The 24,173-nt window shown below is 43.9% G+C and overlaps 1 protein-coding gene across 2 annotated transcripts in view; it reads left to right on the top strand.

Annotated features, from left to right (window-relative positions):
* The first annotated feature begins 1,440 nt into the window (after nucleotides 1-1,440).
* The window catches only part of CEP131 (centrosomal protein 131), a 441,974-nt gene continuing 419,241 nt past the window's right edge, over nucleotides 1,441-24,173 (top strand). The window contains exons 1-2 of one of the 2 annotated variants that reach the window (XM_078654173.1): nucleotides 1,441-1,575; nucleotides 2,441-2,822. The gene's annotated coding sequence lies outside the window, so the exon portion shown is untranslated. The remainder of the gene's footprint in view (nucleotides 1,576-2,440; nucleotides 2,823-24,173) is intronic. The other variant, XM_078654174.1, reaches the window with a different exon arrangement.

Raw genomic sequence — 24,173 nt, 5'->3', positions numbered from 1 at the left:
CTAAGAGAGAATAGCCTATGTTGGAACTGCAACAACACAACAGGGGACGTAGCGCATCTAATCTTCCAAGTGCAGCAAGGTCAAAAAGTTCTGGGATAAAGTGTTCGACTTCACAAACCAGACACTAAACTGCACCCTAAAGAAAGAGTTCTGCACTCAACACAGAACAAGATAGAAACCTTTTAGACTTCCTCCTAACGAGTGTCACAAAAATAGTACTAGCCAATTGGAAAGACACCTCCAAGGCCACATTCAAGGAGTGGCTAAACTGGGTAACATTCTTAAGGGGAGCAGACAGCATAGCTCATACACACCGTGGAAGAAACCCAACAGAGAGATGTGGTCATCACTAGATATCGCCCTAGACCCGTTCAGGCCACCATAGAGACCACATGCACATGCACCGAGAACAAGGCGCGGTACCATGCGCCGATCTCCAACCCGCCGACAACAACTATATGTTATATGTTTTATGTTATATGTTTAAGAACAAGCACAGAACCAAGAAATTCAGGCCCATCGCAAAGCCGTCACGGTAACGGTAACGCTTAGCCAAGATGGTATTGTAACCAACAACCCAACAGCTACAAACAAAATGCTCATGACATGTTTTATGTGCCAAAGAAAGAACAAGAGACTAACAGCCAAATGTGTTGCATGTCTTTATATGTATGTTCCATGTAAATGAAAATACAATAAAAATATTAAAAAAAATAACTAAATAAATCTGAATTGTATGGTTACCTTTTACTGTCTTTCATTCCGCGCACTCATCAGTACATTTCTTCTCTTCTGTTACTTCTCCCACTTCTTTTCTCCTTCTCATTCTGTTTTGCTCCTCCCCTTACTCTTTTTTCCCTCAAATTCGTTTTTCTTTTTGTATAAAATAACAAAACAATATTTTTATTACAGAAGTATATCTCTTAAAATTGCAATATTTTTTGATGTATGTATTTCATCAGATAATGTTCTGTCTTTTGGTATCGCTATTCAAGAAAAATAATTCAACATAAATGGCTATAAAGAAAAAATTGACATTAGCAAAGCCGATGGGTCTTATAGACTTTGCCAATGCTTGTTTTTTTTGCCCACTCTTTTTCTCCTCTTCATCTATCTTTCTGGCACATCTCCTTATCTCAGCGCTTTTTATCCATTCCTCTATCTTCTCCTCACATTTCCCCCACCACGTGTGTTCTTTTTTTCAGTAGTTCTTCTTGTGCCTCTTTCTCCCCTGCCCTCCTCCTTTCGCACATGTTCCTCCCCCAGCCGTTCTCCTGCAGACAAAACAGTGAGCTGGGAATGCTAGTCCCGCCTTTCTGCTTCCTCAACCGCTCTTCTTTAAACCCGCCCACACTCCTCGGATGGAAAGCCAGATTCACCGAATCATGTTCTAAACTGTACTAAACAGGCAGCGCCTCTAGCCAATTACGTGTGTGGAAGGGGCGGGATCTGGTTGTCAGGGCGCTCTGTGTTGGTTGCTACAAAGTATCTGTGTCTGCTTCATTGTCAGTTTTAACGAAGGTGAGGGAGAATAAAAAAACTGCCACGCAGGAGAGAGGTGCGGGAGCTGCAGAGGTAAGCGAAAAGCGCCACTGCGTGATCTGTAACTGTTAAGAGGGGTGCAGCGGCCGGCTAAAGGAGTGCAACGCGCTGCCAAGCGGTTCAGGGGCTCTGGAAGGGAGCAGATGGCTGCCCGTAGCACTTGACGAGTACAGAGGAATTCAAGGTTTTGCGGGGGCAACAGATGAGTGGCAATAGATGCAGAGGGGACTAGATGGGTGCGAGGGGGAGCAGAAGCCTCCCAGTGGGTGCTAGAGTGATGTCACTGGGAGGCGAAGTGTTGACTGGTGCAGCGACCCTTCAGGGGTGTGCAGATCACTGTTTCGGTGGTACCGAGAGCTTCACAGGGGATGCCTTTCAATTTGGCAATAAATAGCAGGCATTTACGTCACATGGAGATGCCCAAAACTGCAATACTTGGGCGATATATAACACGGAGTTATTATTGATACTACCCAAGAGCTTTCAGTGCATGGAGCTGACTGTATGAATGTAAGATGTTTCTATAGGACTGTCACGGGCTTCAGTGAGCTTTATGATGGCCTGTTGCAGGTTATCGGGCCGGCTGCCAGAAGAATGGATGAGGTGTGGAGAAGGCGCACGCAGTTAGGAGCCCCCCGTTTCTTCTGAGGGGTGCAGGAGAAAGAAATTGAGGGGTGCAGGGAAAAGACTGGAGAGGGAAAGCGGTTGAGGGATGCGACCTAAAAGTAGCGCCAATGGGGTAAACCGAGCGTCCTACAGTGCAACTTCTGTGCGAGGAGGACCCTGGTGCCTTGCCCGTCACGAGGAGACCCGTGTCTTAGCTCCATCCCAGGCACTCGTCTACTCGGACCCAAGTTTAAAGAAAGGCTGTCTTTTTAACGTATTTTTTGTTTTACAGGCAGCGAAACTTGAATTGGGATACGCTTTCTCGGCGGGACATGGCTTTTGTACTACAGTTAAAAACTCACTGATTTGGATTTACAGTTGTAACCACTGGATTTCTGACTGGAGCACACAGACGTTCTCAGGAGGATCTTATTGTTGGCGCTCCTTTTGTGGAGTTCTGGGAGCCTTTTCTTTCTGGATTTACAGACTTGTCTGCTGAATGCTGCCTCGGCAGTGACCCCGCAGACCCCATGGCACTCTGACCCCTTCCTCTGGATGCTGGGAGTTTCACTGGCGGCCTTTTCGAATGTAGCAAGAGAGGTGCCGAGCAGGAAGCCTGCCTCCCCCGGAGATTATATTTCTGCATTTTTCCGAGGCATCCCTTGACAAGTGAGGTAAGAAGAGTGTGTAGGTGGGCGTGTGTGTGTTAGGCACTTACGTGTGGATTGTTTTTGTTTATAAGAAAGTTTCATTAGCATTATAAACAAACCTTCACATTCTCGTAGAGCCGACAGAAAGAAAAAAAATCCAACTTCGTTTTGAGTAGCCAGACGAAAAATGAATGTGTTTCTATACCCCCAAAGCCGAATAAAGATCGGAGAATCCGAGCTGTTTGTCCGGCAGCCGTATAACTTGGTGGACATTCTATTTTATTCTCTATTGTCTTTACATGGTGTTGTAGTGGAGTAGCATTAAAGGGTTTAATGCATAATGCAAGCCGCCCAGGCTGATAAATAGCAGAGAATCTAAATTTTGTGTCGGGCAACTGGATAAAGAGTGAAGTATGCAGGCCATGTGTACAGCAGCTGGATAAACAGTGATGCATGCCTTCTAGCTCGGTATCCCACAGCCTGGTACATAGTGATGATTGTGTGACACATGGGAGTTACATAACGTGATAACCCAGTGCTGGGGGGGGGGGGTAAATAACAGTCCTGCTCAACAAAGAGCATTGCCAGGTGCTCTATCCACACACCGTGAAGGTTTGTGGGGCAAGGATCTACCACAGTCTACTGTCTGTGACAACCAAATACATGCCTTTGTAGTCTGTTGCTTGTGCTGTCCTTGCCCAGGGAGGCATAGATAGTTCTGTTAGCTAGAAAAGGGCCTCCTATTCAACTTAGCAGGATGATCTTGGTTCCAGTGGTATTCTGTTGTAACCTATTTTGACCGTCCAATGAGATTGTAGCCCTTGAAGAATGAAGGGTATCTTCCCATTGTGGGGAGAGAGCAAGACATCAGCTAGCCACGAGGGATATGGCATTTTTCCAGTTTAAGTATTGCCATAGGGCACAAGAAATCTCAGGACCACACCTGGAGCAAGCTACTAACAGATCTGCTTCTACTATCTACCAGATGCCTCTGGCAGCGTTGAAGCATGCAGCAATTCACACTAATAATCCATGACATAAAATTTTATGGCAAGTGACCAAGCAAGATCAGACATTAAAAGCTGGTTTACATCACATGAGATCAGATGGAGACCTCGGGGAGGTTAAAGGAGGCGTGTTCTAGAGATTCTGTCAACTGCAGTTGAGTATCGTCTGCTAGGACAGTGGGTTCACTCAAATATCTTGTCATACTTGTAGGAGACAGGCTAAATATATGATGGGTGTCACCGGTGATGGTGTGATCTGTTTAAACCAGCACATTGTTGGTGCCAGAGGTGTTTGAAACCCAATTCCCACCATCTGAAGCTCCTCCTCTCTAGAACACTTTGAACCAGTCGAAGGCCTTGCCCGCAGACCAAGACTGATGCAGTCTGACTGAACAGGTTTGTCCACAGTATCAAAAGGTCTGGGAAGTTCCCATATGGCCATTGCAGTTGGGTACCAACAGTCCATTATTCATAGGAAGTGTCAGCCAATGCTTTCCTGAGCTAGAGAACAGAATTGTTAGTTGGACAGATGCTTTTGTGCCTCCAAGTGGAAACATGGTCCCATCTAAGAGGGAAATCCATGTCTGTATGTTATTAACAATGTTTCTTTCCCTGGGAAGCTGTAGACGGTTGTGTCGAGAGCCAGTAATTTCGTCCTCAATGGTTGAATTGCTGGTTCACAGCTGCTCAACTGCTTTGGGCAACCCTTGCAAAATCCTGCGTTTATATAGGGGGCCCAATAAAAAAAAATATTAAAAAAAAATCCACTTTTGATCTACTAGCCTGATAAACATGTTCTACTCTTTTTCTGTCAGGCTGATGGACGATACAATCTATCTGTTCTTTTATGTGTTTATTGCTGCTGCTCTTTCACACCAGCCTCCAAGTATGTGTACTGTCACACTGCCTGCTCTCTTGCTCAATGTATGGTGCACAGTGCTTGCAGTTTGTATCTCATGGCAACCGACGCCTCTGTTTCTCAGGCTTATAAACAAAGCTTCACATGTGCGTTCCTCCTCCCGAGCCGCTACCTCACTGCCCTGAAGAAGCTTCTTGGACTCCGGTACTTGATGCCGATTGTTTCCCTAGACAGCGTTGTGTGCGCAGTTCCCCTGAGCTCTGGGATTTGCAGGCCTAGTGGGAACTATTTATCTGGGAAGAGCATGTCATCATGGGGGTGGAGTGGTGCTCTGACCCAGAGGATGGCTGTTCGTGTTTATGTTGTAGTTCAATTTAAAAACGAGGCGAGGAATTTGTTTGTACTAATTAGTACAAATTGCTCAGAAGATGGTGCAGCTAAGAAAGTCGAAGCAGACAGATGCACAGCCCTGCACTTGGGACAGACGTCCTGACAAGCAGTGCATGATGGGAGGACTGGCGAGGGTTCTTACAAAATCGGACGATCTCAGCTTGGGAAAACACCCAGACAACCGGAGCAAGAGGAGTATTGTGGTGCACATGGAGCGGTTTAGCCAGCAGAAAATATACGGTTGTGTTCTAACCAAACCGTCATGGATGAGGATCATCACGTGTAGCCAGGTTTTAGAGCCACTGTGAGCAGTATTGTCTCCACACCTGGAGTATTGTGCGCAGTTCTCAAAGTTGCATGTTTAGCAATATGCTCGGCACTCCTGCGTATAATGTAGATTTTCGGAGTAATTCTTTAAGTAACGTCTTGATTTTATTACAGACACCACAGCGAGTATTTTTGCCTGCTAATCTTGCTTTAATTGAATATCCGCAGTCAATCTAAAACTGACTAAAGATGTTAGATTGTTGGTGGTATTGGATTGATGGTGGTATTGGATTGCTGGTGGTATTGGTGGTGGCGGTATTGGTGGTATTGGTGGTGGTATTGGTGATGGCGGCATTGGTGGCAGTATTGGTGGTGGCAGTATTGGTGGTGGTGGTATTGGAGATAGTGGTGGTATTGGAAATAGTGGTGCTATTGGTGGTTGGTGATGGTGGTGGTATTGGTAGTGGTATTGGATTGTTGGTGGTATTGGATTGTTGGTGGTATTGGATTGTTGGTGGCATTGGATTATTGGTGGTATTGCTGGTGGTGTTATTGCTGGTGGTGGAGGTGGTATTGCTGGTGGTGGCTGTGGTATTGGTGGCAGTGGTATTGGTGGTGGTAGTGGTGGTATTGGTAGTGGTATTGGTTTGTTGGTGGTATAGAAGGTGGTGGTATTGATGGGTGTGGTGGTATCGGTGGTGGAGGTGGTATTGGTGGCTGTGCTATTGGCGGCAGTGATGGTGGTGGGAGTATTGGTAGTGGAGGTGTATTGGTGGTACTGGCGTTGGTGGTACTGGCGTTGGTGGTACTGGCGTTGGTGGTACTAGCGGTGGTGGTATTAGCGGTGGTGGTATTGATGGTGGTGGTATTGGTGGTGTTGGTATTGGTGGTGGTATTGGTGGTGGTGGTATTGGTGGTATTGGGGGTGAGGTGATGGTATTACTGGTGGTGGTATTTGCGGTGGTGGTGGCATTCGGGGTGGCTGTATTGGTGGTGGTGGTGTTAATGAAGCAGGCTTTAGTACAGATGACCTGTAACACAGATGTGCTGTTGTCTTCTTTAGCCCCTTAGCACAGGATTATGTGCAACCTAGCATTCACATGACTTTTGCTAATCATTTCTCAATCCATTTTACTAGGGGGTGTGAAACAGACACACGATAATGCCGGGTTAAAGTGATTGAAAGCAGACGCCCTTGTTATGGGGTCGGCCGTGCTGCTTAAACACTAGTGGTTTCAGCTGAAGCAGTGCATGTCCGGCCTGCAGTAAGAGAAACTCAATAAAGTAAATAGTGCTTACAGACTAAATACCAGGTCCAATGTAACAACCGAAGTAAAAGGGTCAGTCATCATGGAAGGGTATAAATGAAGACAAGGCCATACTAAGGAGGGACTAACAAGCCTATTAATGAATTCGAAGGCAGCATTTATGAAAGACAATGACACAAGCCAATTAAAAATATGGGAGGGGTGGCTTCTCTCCCATACTCTACTACAGAAGCCTTGCAGAGCGAGCAGCGCATGCGTACTGCCTCTAGGCTCGACCTAAAAACCAATGGAATGGCAGCTCTGTGTATAGTACCTAACTTGACTGTGAACAGACCTCTTTTCTTGTGAGAGGGCAGCGATAAATGTTAAAGGTAAAATAGAAACCACAATTGAAATGACTAAAGAAAGAGCAAACACCTCTTTGCAAAAGTCCGAAAGGCAGGTGTCGTCAAGAGAGAGCAGGATGAAAATCCAAACATCCAGGTGTGACTGGAGTTGAAGATGAGCACTTGGCAAATCCATGAAGAGATGCTGGAGCTTTATGTAGAAGTAGGTTGTTGAGCTGAAGTGGCTGTTGGGGAGGAAAACCGAGAACAAATTGAGAGCATGTGGAGGTGGGAAAATACTCCGTGTCGTTAGGAAAATTAAGATTTTCCTTTATAAGTTACTAGCAAAATCTACATTTTATGGCAAGACCGGGTGCTCCCATTATGCTTCTTTAACCCCTTCTGTGCTCATGACGAGCTCAGCTCGTCATGAGTGACGACTCTCGTACGCTCATGACGAGCTGAATGTAACACGTTTTTTTTTAAACGCAGCGGGAAAACCGCTAGCGCGCATGCAGTTAAAGCATATTTATCACTATAGTAGAAGCAGTTTCAGCAGGTTTACAACAGAAAGTGCAAAAAACAGAATCATTAGACTAATCGGCTGATCTCAGCATATCTTCCAGATGAGAGCCATTCCAAAAAGCTTTGGAAGCCATGGCTCCTCGGGCTGAATGGGCACCAAAGAGGAAGTATCCATACCCACAAGGGAGATAACCCAGTGGTAGGGCAAGAAACAGGTTTGTGGGGTTTCCTGAAGAGGAGCTGGGTATCGGAGTTAGTTCTGAGATCAAGTGTATTGTGTTCATAGAAGTTGAGGCATTGTGCCACACAAAGGTTGGGATAATGAGGAAAATATAGATAGAATACTGAGGTTTAAATTAGTCTTTGTATGTTTATGAATGGTAAAGAGAACACTTGTAGTAGTAAATTGGTGGGAAGACAAATCTAAACTCTAACATCTGATAGACGTTTAATGGAAATAAGGCACAACAATATAAGTTTAACTAATACAATTTTCAGAGATAGTGCATCATTATATGGCCATGGCCGAATCAAATTTAAAACAACATTTACATCCCTTATTGTGCTGTATTTTGGAGTAGGAGGGTTAAAAAAATTTGACTCCCTTTAATATATGACAAACAAACGGATGTTCACCAACTGGTTTCCAATGATGTAAGGATGGTTGATAGAAAAGGCCGATTATGTAAAGGTTTATGGTATGATTTACACTACTGTCTTCGACTGCGAGAAAATAAACAATGTACACTATACATGCTGAAAGGGAATTGATGTTTTTGCCATATACCAGCTTGACCAAAGAGACCAAGATTGACCAAAGAGACCAGCCTTACTTGTTCTTGGAGCCCAGGATTTGTCGATATATTTTGTAGCTTCTGGCAAAATGAAAGGTGAAGGTTCAGATGACCAATTACCTTTCATGCTGACAAAACCAGGGAATTGTCTAAAACTAGATTGTGCGGGTTACCTGAAGGAGGAATGGAATGGAAAGGATGGGAGAAGGACGGGGAAATCCATGGTCAGTTCCAAAAGATTAGGAAATTAGACTTGAGCTTGCCAAATGGGAACCACTAGGACAAGAGTTGCCTTTTGACGTCTGACCTGAGACCATACTCTGTTTTATCATGATGAAAGGAGTAATGCACCAGCTGGGACCAGTCCTGTAAGGAGGCATCTGATGCCCATGCCCAGGGATCTGGACTCCAACTGAAGAATAGAGGAAGTTGATGATTGAGTCTGGTGGCGAAAAGGTCCATGAGGAAAGGAGCCCGCTTCTGAAGAAAAGAATTGAAGATATGGGATGAAGCTTCCAGTCGCTTGAATTCCTGAGGTCATAAGAGTGCCAGTCTGCTTTTGAATTTAAGGCTCCTGGTATCTATTGGATGTGTAGAAAGATTTTGTTTAGTAGACAGATTTCCCAGAAACTTTTAGCAAGTTATGCCAAAGGCTTGGATTTTGTTCCTCCTAAATGATTGATGTACCTGACAGCAGATATGTTACCAATGTGAATAAGGATGGAGCAACACATCCTGTCTTTTGTGAGGCTTTTGATTGCAAAGGAGCCTGCAAGCATCTCAAAATAATTGGTGCAATCTGGACTCCTGTCATGACCATATACCTCCGGTCAAGATTAGTCCACAACTGCACCCCAACCTGTCCGGCTTGCAACTAATTCTAATACAAGATCTTTGGCTGATTGAAAGATTGATCTGCCGTTCCAGGCATCTAAAAATTCTAGCCACAATTGAAGTTCCCGTTGAGATTCCACATCTAGATTTACTGAGTCTGTATATGGTAGAGACCTGCGCAAATGACGGATCGTTTAGTCTTTGCAGGGCGCGATAATGTAGAGGGCATGGAAATATTACTTGAATAGATGAAGAGAGAAGATCCACAATCCTTGCTAGGGATCTGAGAGAGATGACAGACTTTTGGTGAGTTTAAATCATTTCTGATTTTATGGTCTTTATTTTTGTCGAAGGAAGATGTAGGGTGGCTGATGAATAATCTATTAGAAACCCAATTTTTCTTATTTGTTTTGATGGGATTAGCATGGACTTTTCTGTATTGATCAAACAGTGGCGTAGCTAGACGGGGCGGTTCCTGCTCTTGCCGTCCACTGTGGCCATATGTAAGGGGGTTGTGCTGGCGATTCCTGCCTTTGCTGCCCTGCGACAACTGTAGGTAAGAGGGAGGGCTGCCACTCCCAAAACGTATGCGGCCTGGACCACCAACTCTCCTCTTCCTATGCCACTGTGATCAAAACACCTAGGTAGTTTGAAATTGTGACTGTAGAGATAGAATGGATTGACTCATTAGGAGAATGTTGTCTAAGTATATTATCAACCTGATACGTTGAGCTCTGAGGAATGCTACAGCTGGTTTAATCAGTTTGGTCAAACATCATGGGGCTGAAGAGAGCGAAAATGATAGGTCTGCCCCTGCCTCTTTAATTGGAGGAACCTTCTGTGATCTGGGAGAATGGAAATGGTTAGATCAGCATCCCGAAAGTCCAGGTGGACCATCCAGTTGTGTTACTTCAAGGAGACCCTGAGATGGACAACAGTTTCCATTTTGAAGTGACAATAAACTACACATTGGTTGAAATGCTTGAGATTGATCACCGGTCTATTATGTTTGTTTTTCTTTTGAACCAAAAAGAGACAACACATATTCCGAGGGGTTGGGAGAAGTTATCTGAATTGCTTGTTTGGTGAGAAGATGTTCCATTTTAAAGGAAATAAGGTTGGACATTTCTGTGTAAAATTTTGTAGGAAGAAACACTATTTCAAAAGGACGTGAGTAAAGTTCCATTGTTTAACCTTGGAAAGGGTTTTGAACCCAGGCATCGGAAGTTATGGACTGCCATTTTGAAAGGAATAGATGAAGACTGCCTCCTACAGAGAGAAGCCCAAAAGAAAGACTTACTTGATTGTGAGCTGTATTTGTACAGCTCACAATCAACAGCCTCAGCTGCAGAAGCCTCAGCAGAAGCCTCAGCTGCAGAAGCCTCAGCCTCTTTGTGGATCAAATTGTGGTCTGTATTCCTGAGGTGTGGTGTTGTAAGAGCCTGTGGATCCTTGATGTTGGTAGTTACGATTGGTAAATCGACTCCTGTTGCTTCAGGCCCTGGCAAAAACACTTTGTGAAAAAACTTACTTGGAGATTGCTGGCCTTTTTCAAGAGAAGAAAGCGTAGGCACGTATTTACTCCGTCCTTGATAAAGCAATCTCCAAAGAGGAGTCCTTCTGCTTTAATTCCAGGGTCTGTGGCAGCAAGGTTAACCAGTTTTGGATCCAATTTCAGCAGAAGGCCTTTTCTGTGCTCATGAGTTATGGCCGAATTGCATTGCCTAACAAGCAGAAGGCTCTTTGCACCCAGAGAATAAAACTTCTGGATCTATAGCAGAATTATTATTTCTGGTTGACTCCGCCAAATCAAAAATGCTGGCTTGAGGGCCAAATATGTTTAACAATTTGTCCTATCACTTGGACCATGCTTTGTCGACGCGTTTGCATGGATCCATGCCTAATTTTGAAGAAACGTGATCATAGAAGGGTCTATGGTAGGAGTAAGGAAGATTTTAGAGGAAAGAGATGGACTTGGGCATTCTGACTTAAGCTTGGCCCTAGTTTGTTGATCGAGAGACAAACCTAGAAGCAATGCACTCTTTATTCATTGAGGCTGCAACAGCTTGTTCCACAGAAGACTGTATAAAGTCACTCAAAATATCATTAATAAATGTGTGATGCTCATTCTCCTGACCAGCTCATAAAGTGTCTGATGGAGGAAAGGGATAGCGGGCTTCACTGGAGCGATATTGCACAAACCGCAATGATAGCAGGTGAGAGCAGCACTGTAGAAGTGAAGAAAGCTGGCAAGCAAACCAAACCGTCAAAGTGACTCCGACTGCGCCACCAAAATGGCGAACACAGTCCAAGTTGCTCAGTGCGCGAGCAAAGTGGCGTTTGTGGGGAATGTGGCAACATGCCGACTGGGCTATAAAAAGGGGAGAAGCACAAGCGTAAAAAGCTTCACTTAAAAAATAAACACTACAAAGGCAATAAAATATTAATAACCTGTTACTTAGAAATGAAGCAGTAAAATATAATACTTATCTTGACAGCGAGGAGCAAGAAAAGATTATTGTTAGCAGTCAAGTTAGGTATTCTACATTGAGCTGCCATGCCATTTTTTTTTGTATATGTAACTTTTTTTTTTATTCCATCAGCTATCTACTGCTTAGCTTCAAGGGATTTGTAGTTGTTCTTTTATCTTGACTACTGCTATTCAAATAAAGCAATATTAGAAGGCCTAATAGGAGCCTCCAGTCTTGCAATAAAATTGTGTCCGGTTCTGTAAACAGTTCTGGAAACTACACTTGCCTCCCTTTCTGTCTACTTCTTGAGTACTGTTCCCAGATATCTAGGTCTTATTTTGCGTATTCTGCCAAGGTCTCATCAGAAATGTTTCCAGTCTGAAGGCCATTAGCGTGAGTTATTGAAAGTACCTGTAGGTGTTTTTGTCCATAGGCACTTTTGTGTTAGGACTGCACAATGCCAGTGCTTTTTTGCGATGCTGAACAGCATTTCAAACAGTAAAATGCTTTTTGCCATGCCACATTGTCACAAAAAGAAATGCACCATGACAAAAAAAAAGACATCTTCAATTGTGTTAAAGAGTGTTTGTACAAGCGGAGTAGCCACATAGCAAATGGGTGCTACCTAGCCCTCAAAGAAATGTAAAAATATAAATACTAAAAGGACTGCAACGGGTTGTTGGTGAGTTACAAAGGTGCTGGGGAGAAGAAGCTGGGAGTGGGCAGAGGAGTTGAAAAAAGAAAAGATGAGAGGGATAAAGGAGAGTAAAGCAGCACACAAAGAATAGTGCAATGCAAAGTGTGGCTGGGAGAACTTGATGGGAGGTTAGTATATGAGAAAGAGAGCCGCAAATGAGGGAGCAAGCAACACAGTGCGGGGTGGGATTTGATGGTTGGGAGAAGAACACAAGAGAGAGTTGCAAAACTCATGCACCCTCATCGAGCACTTAACAAAAAAGAAGAAAGAAGTGAGCAGTGGAATGGTACAGGTCTGCCAGTCAAAATCATGGTAAAGAAGCTATGCTCCATGGGAGGGACAAACACAAGAAGAGGAAAGAGAGCCTATAAATAACAAGTAAAGAAATAAGAGAGGCAATAAAGCCAACTACTGGAAATCTCAACCGGCTTGAAGTCCATCATAAGTTTTTAAAATAGTTCACATGAGGTCTTTCAATCAATCAATCCGGGATTTGTGAAGTGCACTACTCACCTGTGAGGGTCTTGAGGCGCTGTGCGGAAGGGGGTACGTGCAGCTCAGTCTCATCTGAAGCGCCAGGTCTTGAGGCTTTTCTTGAATGCTTGCAGTGTGGGGGTTTGTCTGATGCTGAAGGGGAGTTCGTTCCAGGTCTTGGCCGCGATGTAGGAGAAGGCTCTTCCTCCCGTTCTGTCTCTGCAGATGCGTGGGAGTTCGGCCAGGGCAATGTGGGTGGAGCGGAGGTTTCTCTTGGGTGCATAGAAGGAGCTTCTTTTATTGAGGCATTGGGGTCCAGTGTTGTCGAGGGATTTGCAGGTGTGAGTGAGCAGCTTGAAGGCCACTCTCTTTTCGACGGGTAGCCATTGGAGATCACGCAGGTGCTGGGTGATGTGGTCTTGTTGTGGGGTGCCGAGGACGAGTCTGCCTGCTGTGTTCTTTATGGTCTGGAGTTTGCGGAGTAGAGATTTGTTGATCCCGGTGTAGAGGATGCTCTAGTAGTCCAGTCTGCTGGTTATGAGTGCATTGGTGAAGGACTTTCTGGATTTGGGAGGGATCCATTTGAAGGTCATGCGGAGGGTATTGAAGCACATGGAAGAGACTGCTTTGATCGGTCGGTTCATGGTGAGGGAGGAGTTGAGTGTGATGCAGAGGTTGTGGGCGTGGTCCCTGGGCGTGGGAGTGTTACCGAGTGTGGTGGGCCACCAAGTGTTGTCCCATGCGGAGGGGTGGATCTGAGAACGAGGACTACAGTTTTCTCCGAGTTGAGCTTCAGGCAGGTGCTGCTCATCCAGGATGCAACTTCTTTCATTCCTTCCTGGAAGCTGTGTCTGGTGATTTCAGGTTCCTTGGTGTGGGAGAGGAGGAGCTGGGTGTCGTTGGCATGGGATACTATGCTGAGTACTTGCTTTCTGACAATGGTAGCGAGGGGGGCCATGTAGAAGTTGAAGAGCGTGGGGCTGAGCGAGGGTCCTTGGGGTACTCCGCAACTGATCTCTGTGGGCTCGGAGAGGAAGGATGGGAGTCTGATTCTTTGTTTTCGGAAGGTGAAGAAGGAGCGGATCCAGTCTAGGACTGTTCCCTCAATGCCGGCGTCGTGGAGTCTGGCGGTTAATGTGCGGTGGCAGACTGTGTTGAAGGCTGCTTTCACAATGAAACTGGTAAAGCTGGCTGTAGGTGAGACCTAAAAATAGTGAAAATAAATATTTAACAAAACAAGGTAAGTCTTGAGGGCCTTACTGAGAGTGCTATGATTACCAACCTACCAAATGGCAACTGCCAGACGATTGCAGACTTGGGGGCAGGGCGGGACATTAAAAGCCATAACCCTCAGTTGAACTCACCTTACGCAATCTGATAATTCGCAGCAAAAGTGCTCCAGACTGCAAAGAACAGAGTGGGATTTGTTGATGGAGTGTGGAACAGATACATTTGGACCTAAGGCTGTGAAAAGTCTAATAATCAAGTCCGATAAGCAAGGCCTAAAGTCTAAATTCAATCCACTGCGCAACAGCAACCCAATGATATTGTCAGCAGGCTTTTGGCACATGATCAAACCTGTTTACCTTAAACACAAATCCCACTGGCATATTCTCGAAGGCCACCATTTCTGTAAAGTCTTAGGAGGAAGCCCAGAGTCTTGTATATTCGTAGAGTCTAACCTGGAGGCTACTCCTGTTCATACGACTAGTGCTCACACATGTTTATGTACAAAAAGAAGAAGCTTCCTCTGGTGGATGCATGCGGACACTGCTTACTTCAAGAGCATTCCTGGTAAAGCAAAAACTCAAAGTTTTTTACTTTCATCTCAGGGCAAAATTGAGATCCAAAGATTGTTCTGCCCACAGATCAGAACTTCTGTCTTTTCAGTGCGGTTTAAGGTATAACACTGGTTTACTCTGGTTACCAGTGTACATTCAATTTTGTGTAAGTTCCTTTGAACTAATCATAGGGCACTACCCAAAAGGCTCCAAAAATTCTCTCTGAGAAGTCTAAACATGCACATAGGAGAGCCATTGCATCAGGAAATCTTCTATTTGAGGTGCTAGCCAAATTCAGGAAATCCAGATGTGACCGGTGTACCTTGGGGTGGAAACATTGACAAATATGCCAGAAGACTGACTTTAATCAGGACCTTTCGTACATAGTCTGATTTTGTATTGTGAAATTGAATTTTTCATTCATGTCAGCGACTAGCTTTGTATATGTGCATTGTATATAGCACTTGTGCACTTTTATTCATTATTAACCATCACTACGTTGTTTCTTGGAGAAGCTTTTGATGCAACGTGTCTATATATGTCTTTGTATATATTCTGAGTATAATCCCATTGTTGTCCATAATAAACGGAATTATTTTTCTATAACAAGCAATCAGTTGATAGCCTTCTTCGAATTGCCAAGAAAGGAGAGGCCTGCACTTCCACGGAGGAAACCATTGTTTTGTTTTATTCTTAGCCTGGCCACGGTTATAGGGTCCCCCTCTTAGTTTGCAAACAATTGTATAACAGACACAGGAGTCCACCAAAACCTCTTTTTCTTGCGATCCCTAATAATAGGGCAATGTATTAAACCGTTCCAAAGTTGCTTCGGACCTATCATGTTCAACTTCAAATTTCCTTTGGACGCTCGTTTACTTTAAATTTTCTCATTGCATACTTCTTAGACCCCAACTCCTTACACCTTCCACAAAAATATCCTTTCATTTTGCATTTATTACACATTTTGTCTGATGCAAGTTATGGCCCATAGTTGGCTAAATGATTAATACTATAATTTCTATAATACTTTTCCATTTTAGTATAATTTTCTAAACTACCATTCTCTTCATACAACTCCTCTTAATTTCTTTACACCAGTTTCTCTTTTGCACCATTTTAATAGTGGCTTTAATTGTGCCAAATGCACAAAATTTTTAGATTATTTGCCCCCCTTCGCTATGTTAAAGATTGCCTTTAAGAGCAACCACATATTTGTCTATGGTTACACTGTTTTTTGTTTCCTTGCATACAATTTGCATCTTTCAAGCACATCATATATTGGTGTAAAAAAAGAAAGGGTTGAAAAAAGACAGAAAAACGCACTTACCTACCCGGCGGCCGGCTCTCTTCTGTCCTCTTCGTCCACAACGCAGGAACAGAAAGCACCCAGGCTCCCCTAATCAATCACAATACTGCCTTACATTAGCACTGTGATTGGTCTGGGCGCCTTGGTTCGGTGCTCAGACGGGGACTTGGAGCCTGGGCATTTTCCCCATCAGGCTGTGTAACGCAGCCTGGTGGGAACATGCAAAGTGCTCATGGCTGTTTGGCTGGCCCAAGGCGGTTGGGCCAAACAGTTGTGCACAGTTTAGCATGTGCTCTCTACTGCCCCCACTTGCTCTGCTGCCGGCACAGTCCCATCGGCAAATTTACAGCACCAGGCAATAGTGAGAAATTAAATGATAATAACATTATTATCATTTTATTATTCTTGTGGGGCGATGCTCCTTCCGCCTTAGTGGAGGAGCCGCCACCGTCTGTGACCCTGGAATAACATACGACTGCAAATCTATTTTAATTAAAGTCGTAACCAATGTCTTAGGGCAATCAAAACACCAAATTAATCAAATGTTTTCTACTCTGTACTTCTCAATGACTTTTAATTTAACTCGGTTCTCATCATAAAAAACCTAATAACAATCTAACTTCCAAACAGCACTAGAGAGATAATCTAGGGTTTCCCTCTTATCCTTTGAGTAGTGGTCCCAGATGCGCAGGAATACCGTTACTATGGTTTCTGAATGATGTAACCCTCCCTCAACAGAGCTGCTGTGTTACGATCAGACTTGTAATCCCAAGCCCGAACCAAATACGGCTGCCACTTAATGAAATGACGCTTGCACATACGAGATGGTGAGACAGAGAGGATTGATTGTGGCTTTCCACCAGTGAGAAAATGGGTAGGCTGGTGATTCTTTTGGCCATAACCCACTTGGTGTTGTTCCCATGAGCTATCCATTCCTTTTTAAGTTTATTTTTTATTTGTGCCGAATAATTGTTGTACATATTTGTCCTGTGCTTTAGGCAATATGCTGCCAGACTGATGGCAGAGGAAGTGAATATGGGGACTTTCCATTAAGAGAATTTGTCATTTCGATAATTATAGAGTTTTTGTTTTCTTGCCTGTTTTGTTCATTTTTGTCCAGCAGTCAAATAATAATTCATATTTGTATTGCGCGAACATATCACCCCCTTAAGGGTTTTTTTTTTGTTGTTGGTTTTTTAAAGGTTTTTATTGAAGAAAAAGAAGAGAATATACATATATCGGGTGTCATACACCTAACACGATACATCAATAGGTGAGCAAGTACACAATGCGTAGAAAGCAATTTTACCGACGGATGCAATTGTGGCAACGATACATACTTAAAGGGGAAAAACAAACAGCAATCCGACAAAACAGTAGTCCACAAAGTTAGCCCACCCATGATACAGGATATTAAAGACCACATTAGACACCCGACAAATAAGAAAATCGATACAGGATAATCGACCCGTCTCTTGTGAAAGAAGAAAGGAAGAAGAAAAAAGGCCATAGAACTAAACTAATATAAAATAATAAACCCCTCCCCGTTCCCCCACCCTACACCTCTGCAATGGCTACGGCCCATCCCCACTAGCAGCGTGCCTGTCGCCCCAGAACTGTACCTAAAAGAAGGAAAGAAGAAAGTGGAGGAGGGAAAATCAAACAGGCCCACGGTCCCCCTTGCCCCCCGCCAGCAGCACCCCACCCCATAAATCTCCAGAATAAGAAAACTCAACAAGTAAAATCCAACAGGGGGGGAGCGTGCAAAAACCACCCCACCTCCCGTGCAATCATGAGGTACAATCCCGTGTCAAATGAAGTCGTTTTCCAAACCCATACGGTAAAAGTCAACCCTGGCTGCTACGATTCTTCATGCGAGCCCTGTCCATTCGAACCGCCATCACAACAGGAATATCAAAAAATAGAAAAGTTTCCAAGTCAACACGGAAGGAGTGATACCAGGATAGACGTTTACAAAGTCCAAAAGTCAAACAAATTTCACTGCCCACCAGCAATAAGTCGGCAGAGCGTTTTTGATCCATCTGAGAGAAATGGGGCGAGGTAGTAATCCGACAGTCATTGGAAAACTCACACTGAAGTATAGGAATAGTCACATCCGTCTCGGGCGATATCGACATAGGGCAAAACACACATCCGATAGTTTCGGGCTCGCTTGCTGCCATCTGGGGGTCGCAAAAAAATACAAAGTCCGACTTCCGCACAAGGTCCTCGGTAGCAATCGGAGCTTGCTCCGCGGGTAAAGCATCTTGGTTCACAACCGACAAAGGGTCGGAGTCCGGTCTCCGGCAGATGATATCAGCCGTTACAACCATCCTCTGGACGATGGCGGTGACTCGTATGTGGAGCTCCCCAATGGCGGCCATTATAGTATTCAGCAACGGTGTACAGTCAGCCCGCTCCATCGCCCCTCACTGAGCGACCGGGCAGGTCTCTGAACCCCGGAGGTCGACTACTCCGGGGCACCAGGCAAAAGCAATGCAGATGACAACTGTGGGCACCTCCAAAAGCACAATCTCAACACCGTCGCCGCCGGCGGGGAACGAAGCCCTTCGACCCCGGGAGCTCAGCGGGGCCTCCGGGCAGCGGATCCCCGACCAAAGCAGTCGATACTTCAAGCCGCCGCAGTTGCTGGATAAAGCTGTCACCGAACCACCATCCAAAACGGACAAGAAAGACGCCACTTCAGGAGACCGGAAGTCACCCACGTCCCGCAGCCGATGTTGTTCAACTCCAACCCGGCTGGGTTAGAACTCGAGGCCCCGCTTTCAACTCCGGGTTAGGCCGAGAATGTCGCACGGCGTATCTTCATCATTTGAGCAGCTAGAAATTCCGGGATCGCACCTTTAGAGTCAGGCGCACTTCAGCTGCACGGGAGTCCGGTGGGAAATCAGGATGATAGTCAGGATTTATGAGCAACCGGCGGAGGTCGGCGGAGCCGGGAGCTTATGCGGCCATCTTGGTTGCTAGCGTAGCTCCTCCCCCCTCCCCCCCTCACCCCCTTAAGGGTTTTAAGGTGCTGGGGGCCATTGGGGAGATTAAATGAGCTATTGCCCAGAATCACATGATGCTGAGCTGCCACCGGTGTAGGGGATCTAACCGTGAGCCCCATGCTTCGGAGTCAGCCGCTCTGGCTGCTGCGCCACACCTCTCCCTAGATGGTCAACATGGCCATAAAGTAGCACGGGAGATGGCTACCACACTATGTAAAGTTGTTGGTAAATCCAAACGGCCACCATCTATCCTTTTCAAATTTATTATTACATTAATAAACCCTCATATAGTTCTAGCAAGTTGCACACATATATCACGTGAATTTACAATAAAATGAGGCCGATTAATGTAGGTCTTAATCTGTTATCTGTAGTTGCACTTTCAAAAAGACCGTTTCACTGCCATCTTGTTATCGAAACCACTCAATATTTAATTTCTTATTTGGCTGTGTTTTCCTGATCCTATTCTCTCCACTGACCGCATGACCGTAAACTACTCTTGTTCAGTATGTGTATGGGTGTGTATAAATATATATAAAAAAAAAAAAAAAATATATTAATATAATATAATATAATATAATTAATTACTTGGACAAAACGAACTCCGGCAATTATCGTCCTATTGCCCGCCTGCCACTACAGGCAAAACCTCTGGAAAAGTACATAAACCAAGAATTGACTTCATTTATCCTTAGCAATGACATTCTGGATCCATCTCACTATGGTTTCCGAAGTGGACATAGCACCGAGCTTGCACTGATCATGGCGTCAGAAGAAATCAGGCGCTCTGTAGATAAGGGAGGCACTGATCCTACTGGATCTTTCGGCAGCGTTCGATAAGGTGGATCATAGCCTCCTAATACACCGCCTCCAAGAAATAGGCATTGCTGGTGCCGCCTTATCGCTGTTTTAAATCCTTCCTTTCGGACCGGGGACAATTTGTGGAAATGGATGGCCTTAGTTCCCAGAGTATCAATCTTCCATGTGGGGTTCCACACGCCTCGTCCTTGAGCCCGGTTCTTTTTAATCTGTATGTGGTCCCCCTGGCTAGGCTTGATAAATACTATGTATTTGCTTTGGTGTCATATGCTGGTGACACCCAGATTAAAGTTTCCATCTCAAATGAGTCCCACAACACAGTCCATAACTTGCACGCCTGTATGCGACAGTTGAGTAGATGGATGTCAGAAAACTGTCTCAAGTTGAACTCTAATAAGTCGGAGGTTCTTCTTTTAGGCAGAGATTTATCCCTCTGGTCCTCAGACTGGTGGCCTACGGAATTAGACCCTCCCCCCATTCCAGTCACCCAGGCAAAAAATCTGGGAAGTCCTCTTTAACACCACCCTGTCCTTTTCCCACCATGTGAAAGCGATTACCTCATCTATCTGTTATTCTCTAAGGTCCTGGGGAACATTTTCCCTTACATACTACTGGACTTGCAGAAAACAGTGGTCTCGGCACTGGTCCTGTTGAGGCTGGAGTACTGCAATGGCCTTCTGATTGGAATAAACAAAGCCCTTCTTTTTAACTGCAGGTTATACAGAACTCTGATGGCCGTTTGCTCTTTAGATTGCCAAAATATTCTTCTGATAAAAGGCAACCCTCAATGCTCTACACTGACTTCCAGTGGAAAAACTGATTAATTTTAAGGCACTTTGCATTGCCTTTTAAGGCACTGCATAACCAGAGCCCTGCATATCTGATTGACCACTTTCGCTCGTATACACCAACCAGAATGCTGCGGTCCTCTTCACACATGTTGTTGGAGGTCCCCAAATCACGACTTTCTAATTGGGGTGGCAAACGTTTTTTAAATATCACTGCCAGATTGTGGAATCAGCTGCCATACAGACTTAAAAACTCACCTCACCTAATCTCTTTCAGGAAGGGTCTGAAGACATGGCTTTTTAAGGCATAACTCCTGTTTATATCTTTAGTCTTTAGCACTTTCTATCTCACGGCTGGCAGGATGTTGGATGGCAAGCGCCAAGGCGCCTTAGGGTTTTAGCTGCACCATACAAATAAATAAATATAACCTCACAATTTATGGTGTCTGGGGGGGAATACACTTATGTGGATAACATGTAAAATTACTTATTGTGAACAAGTTAAAACGTGGGTGCTAAAATCTAATGGCCTGCTCACAACTTTAGCCGTCTTGGCACCACCTTCGTGGAGGAGTCAGATTCACAGCCTGCTCAACTATGCGGTCCAACAGTCAAATTATGGTGTTGGCGGTCCAAAAGACAAGTTATGGTTTCTGGCGGTCCAACAGACTAAATGCTGCTGCCTTCTCCAGGATTTCTCTTCCCTCCTCGATGGCGGTTACAGGCGACAGCGGCTGATGGGGTGACCCCATCCCCTGTTCCCGTCATTAAGATTACGATGTGCCTTACCGCCAAGCTGCCTGTGGCGAGAAGAGCTACACACTCTACCTAGCAGAAACACAAGATTTAAGTTACAAACTAAACTTGTTTCCAATCTCGACTCCTCTTTCCTTCATAGAGCCCTTAGTCCAGGTCCGCCCTTTCCTGCAGACACTTGCCCACATGGGAAATCCACACAGTCGTCCCCAGAATCACAGGTAAGTTCCATGCCCATTTCTCCACTGTTTCAATGGCTGTGGACCCATGCTGTAGGATGTTAGATTTCCATAGATGAAGTACATATGTGTATTGACAAAATTGTTTCATGAAAATACACACAGCGGAAACATCCTACTGTGGTAGTCTTCTGACCAACGGCTCAGTGGTCTACTTGAGACCGCCGCAGCAGCGGTCTGGCACTAAGACTGCCAAACTCGTGATCAGGCCTTATTTGGTCTCAGTTGTAACTCATCAGCCCACATCAGTATTCCTAATCTGGAACCTGAGCATACCACATCTGAAAAATGAAAAAAACCACCACTTCCCTAGGGCTCATTCTAGGTTTTAATTCTATTTTAAGGACCATGATTTTTGAGTCACTGTCTTATTCTGAAACAAAATGTGTTCAGATATTCATTATCACCATTTGTGCCAAATTGCAAAACCTCATAAACGGTAATCTGAATAGGTTCAAACAAAAAAGATTTTATTCATATAAAAGGATTATTTTATTTAATAAAAATGTGCAGATTTTTTTTCTTTTTTCAGGGCAAGAAAGTTAATTTCCAAAAAGTGCAGAAAGTGCAGCGCAGGAAATTTGTATAATGTTGTCCAGAGAAACGGGGGCTGAATATGATCATACTGGCATGTAATGAGTTAATTATCCATTAACTCTACGAATAATTGTAGAGAATTCAGTACATCAATGTTTTTTAACTCTTGTGGCTTACGTTGGCAGACGTTAAAACACATCAGTGAAAAAAACACCCTTAAAATTGCACCAAATGTCTGACATAATATGTAAAGAAGTAAGAGTATGCAGCTACATTTAGTTGTTGTTCTGAAATGGCCAGTGATAGACTAGCCCTGCCAAACTGCTACCCATCAAGTGATTTACGCACAGTCACTGTACCTAATCTAACAATCTGCTGACGTATGCTTTTAATCCTCCAGTACATAAGATACATTAGAAAAGATTTAAACTGCTGTACTGGGCAAAGACTCCCACATCCCCCCACACCCCACCTCTTAACAACACCACCTGACTCCTACCTGGCCTGCCAAAAGACCTAAGCACTGTCACCTCAAATGTATTTACATTTCTATCTACTCGTTTTCTAAAAGTACTACTAATATATGGGACCTTCTATGAGTCCCTGGACGTACTCTTCCTCTTGGAAACATGCCTTCATACTGCCTCTGCCCTAGATACACAAAATTGTACCTCAATTCCCTACCGCTCGCAGTACAGTGCGTGACTTTATTGCATCTACAGATAATATATGCTGCATTCTGGACCACGGAGCCTTTACTACCCGTATGCTAATAGACCCATTAGCACATTTCGATTTGCATGCTACTGAAACGCCTTCACAGCTTTGGCATATGCGCCACCTCTCTTAAAGTTCAACTCAGAGAAAACTGAGGTACTCTGGCTACAACAGTCTTGTATTAACCCTGCTACCATAATACCTATGGCCTACCTCTTGGTCTGTCCTACTCCAGCTAAGGCAATACAAAATCTGGGATGTATTTGGAACCAGACCTTTTCTTAGTTGTAAAGGTCAAACATATGATCTCAAATAGTTTTTTGTGCTTAAGGTGCTTAAGAAAATCTTACTGGAGAATGTGCACTGAGTGGTGCTCCAGGTGACTCCAGTGACCATGCTTAGTTGCCTGGATTACAGCAATTCCCTCTACCTAGGGAGAAAATGGAGAAGCTGTAGAGAATACAAAAAGCAGTTGCCAAATGGCTGAGGAACTTCCTCATTTTCTCCTCTTCTTCAGATATATTAAAAACCTTGCATTGGCACCCAGTGGCAAAAAGAGTTGATTTTAAATCCATCCCCTTGCCATATTTTTATAGCAGTCCATCGCATTGATCACAAAGGATTCATCATTATATTCCAACACGCTGCCTATGCTTTTCAGAGGCTTAACTGCTCGTCTATACCCAGAGTTTAACGTAATCCCTCCGGACGTAAAGCCTTTTCAGTCAAAGTAGTTACTCTGCGGCAAATTTCCTCTCTGCTCCACTCTAGAAAATCTCTTAAGACTTGGCTTTTCTGGAAGCAGAGCTCTTTGGTTTTTCTATGGTGCACCCTGGCTCTTTTTATTGCGGCTTCTTTATTTGATGTGTTGATTCTTTTCTCTGTTAGTGCCAGGACACCCTTTGAGTTAAGCATTGCTCTCTACAAACAGCTTAACATAACAGAAGATAAGAGTATTGTTTTTTTTGTACTTTTAAATATCATTTTATATAATATTGTTTACCTTAATATAGTTATATTAAATATACTTTTTAAAATGTATTAAATATAGTATAGTTACTATATTAATGTTGGGTGTTATTCTTACAATCATGGATATATATTTCTTAGTATAGTTTTTATGTTTTAATGTGTAATTACATTTTTTTCACTTCATTAGTAGCTTATAATTCAGTAGCAGGTTGTTAGGTTAGTAGGGAATAGGGAGGGAATGTATTTGAAGTATAAATATTTTTTATTTTAAATTAATTTTTTATATTTAATATTTACTTAGCCATTTTTTAAGTAGTTTAGATTGTTTTAATTTATGATTTGCAATGTGTAATTTCAATTTTCTATAGTTTAGTTACTAATTTATAAATGATTGGTGAGCAGGCTTACTTAAAAGTATTATATTTTAATTGTTAACTTTGTTTTGCAATTTATTATGGAAATTATTTAATTGATTACTCTTTATATAATTTGCGAATTGCTTCAAGCAGCACCCACCGCAATGATAAAAATACAGGA

Source organism: Lissotriton helveticus, chromosome 7, assembly GCF_964261635.1.
Source record: "Lissotriton helveticus chromosome 7, aLisHel1.1, whole genome shotgun sequence".
In the NCBI taxonomy this organism is placed as follows: domain Eukaryota; kingdom Metazoa; phylum Chordata; class Amphibia; order Caudata; family Salamandridae; genus Lissotriton; species Lissotriton helveticus.
The sequence above is the reverse complement of the archived record's forward strand: the minus strand, read 5'-3'. Positions and strand labels throughout refer to the sequence as shown.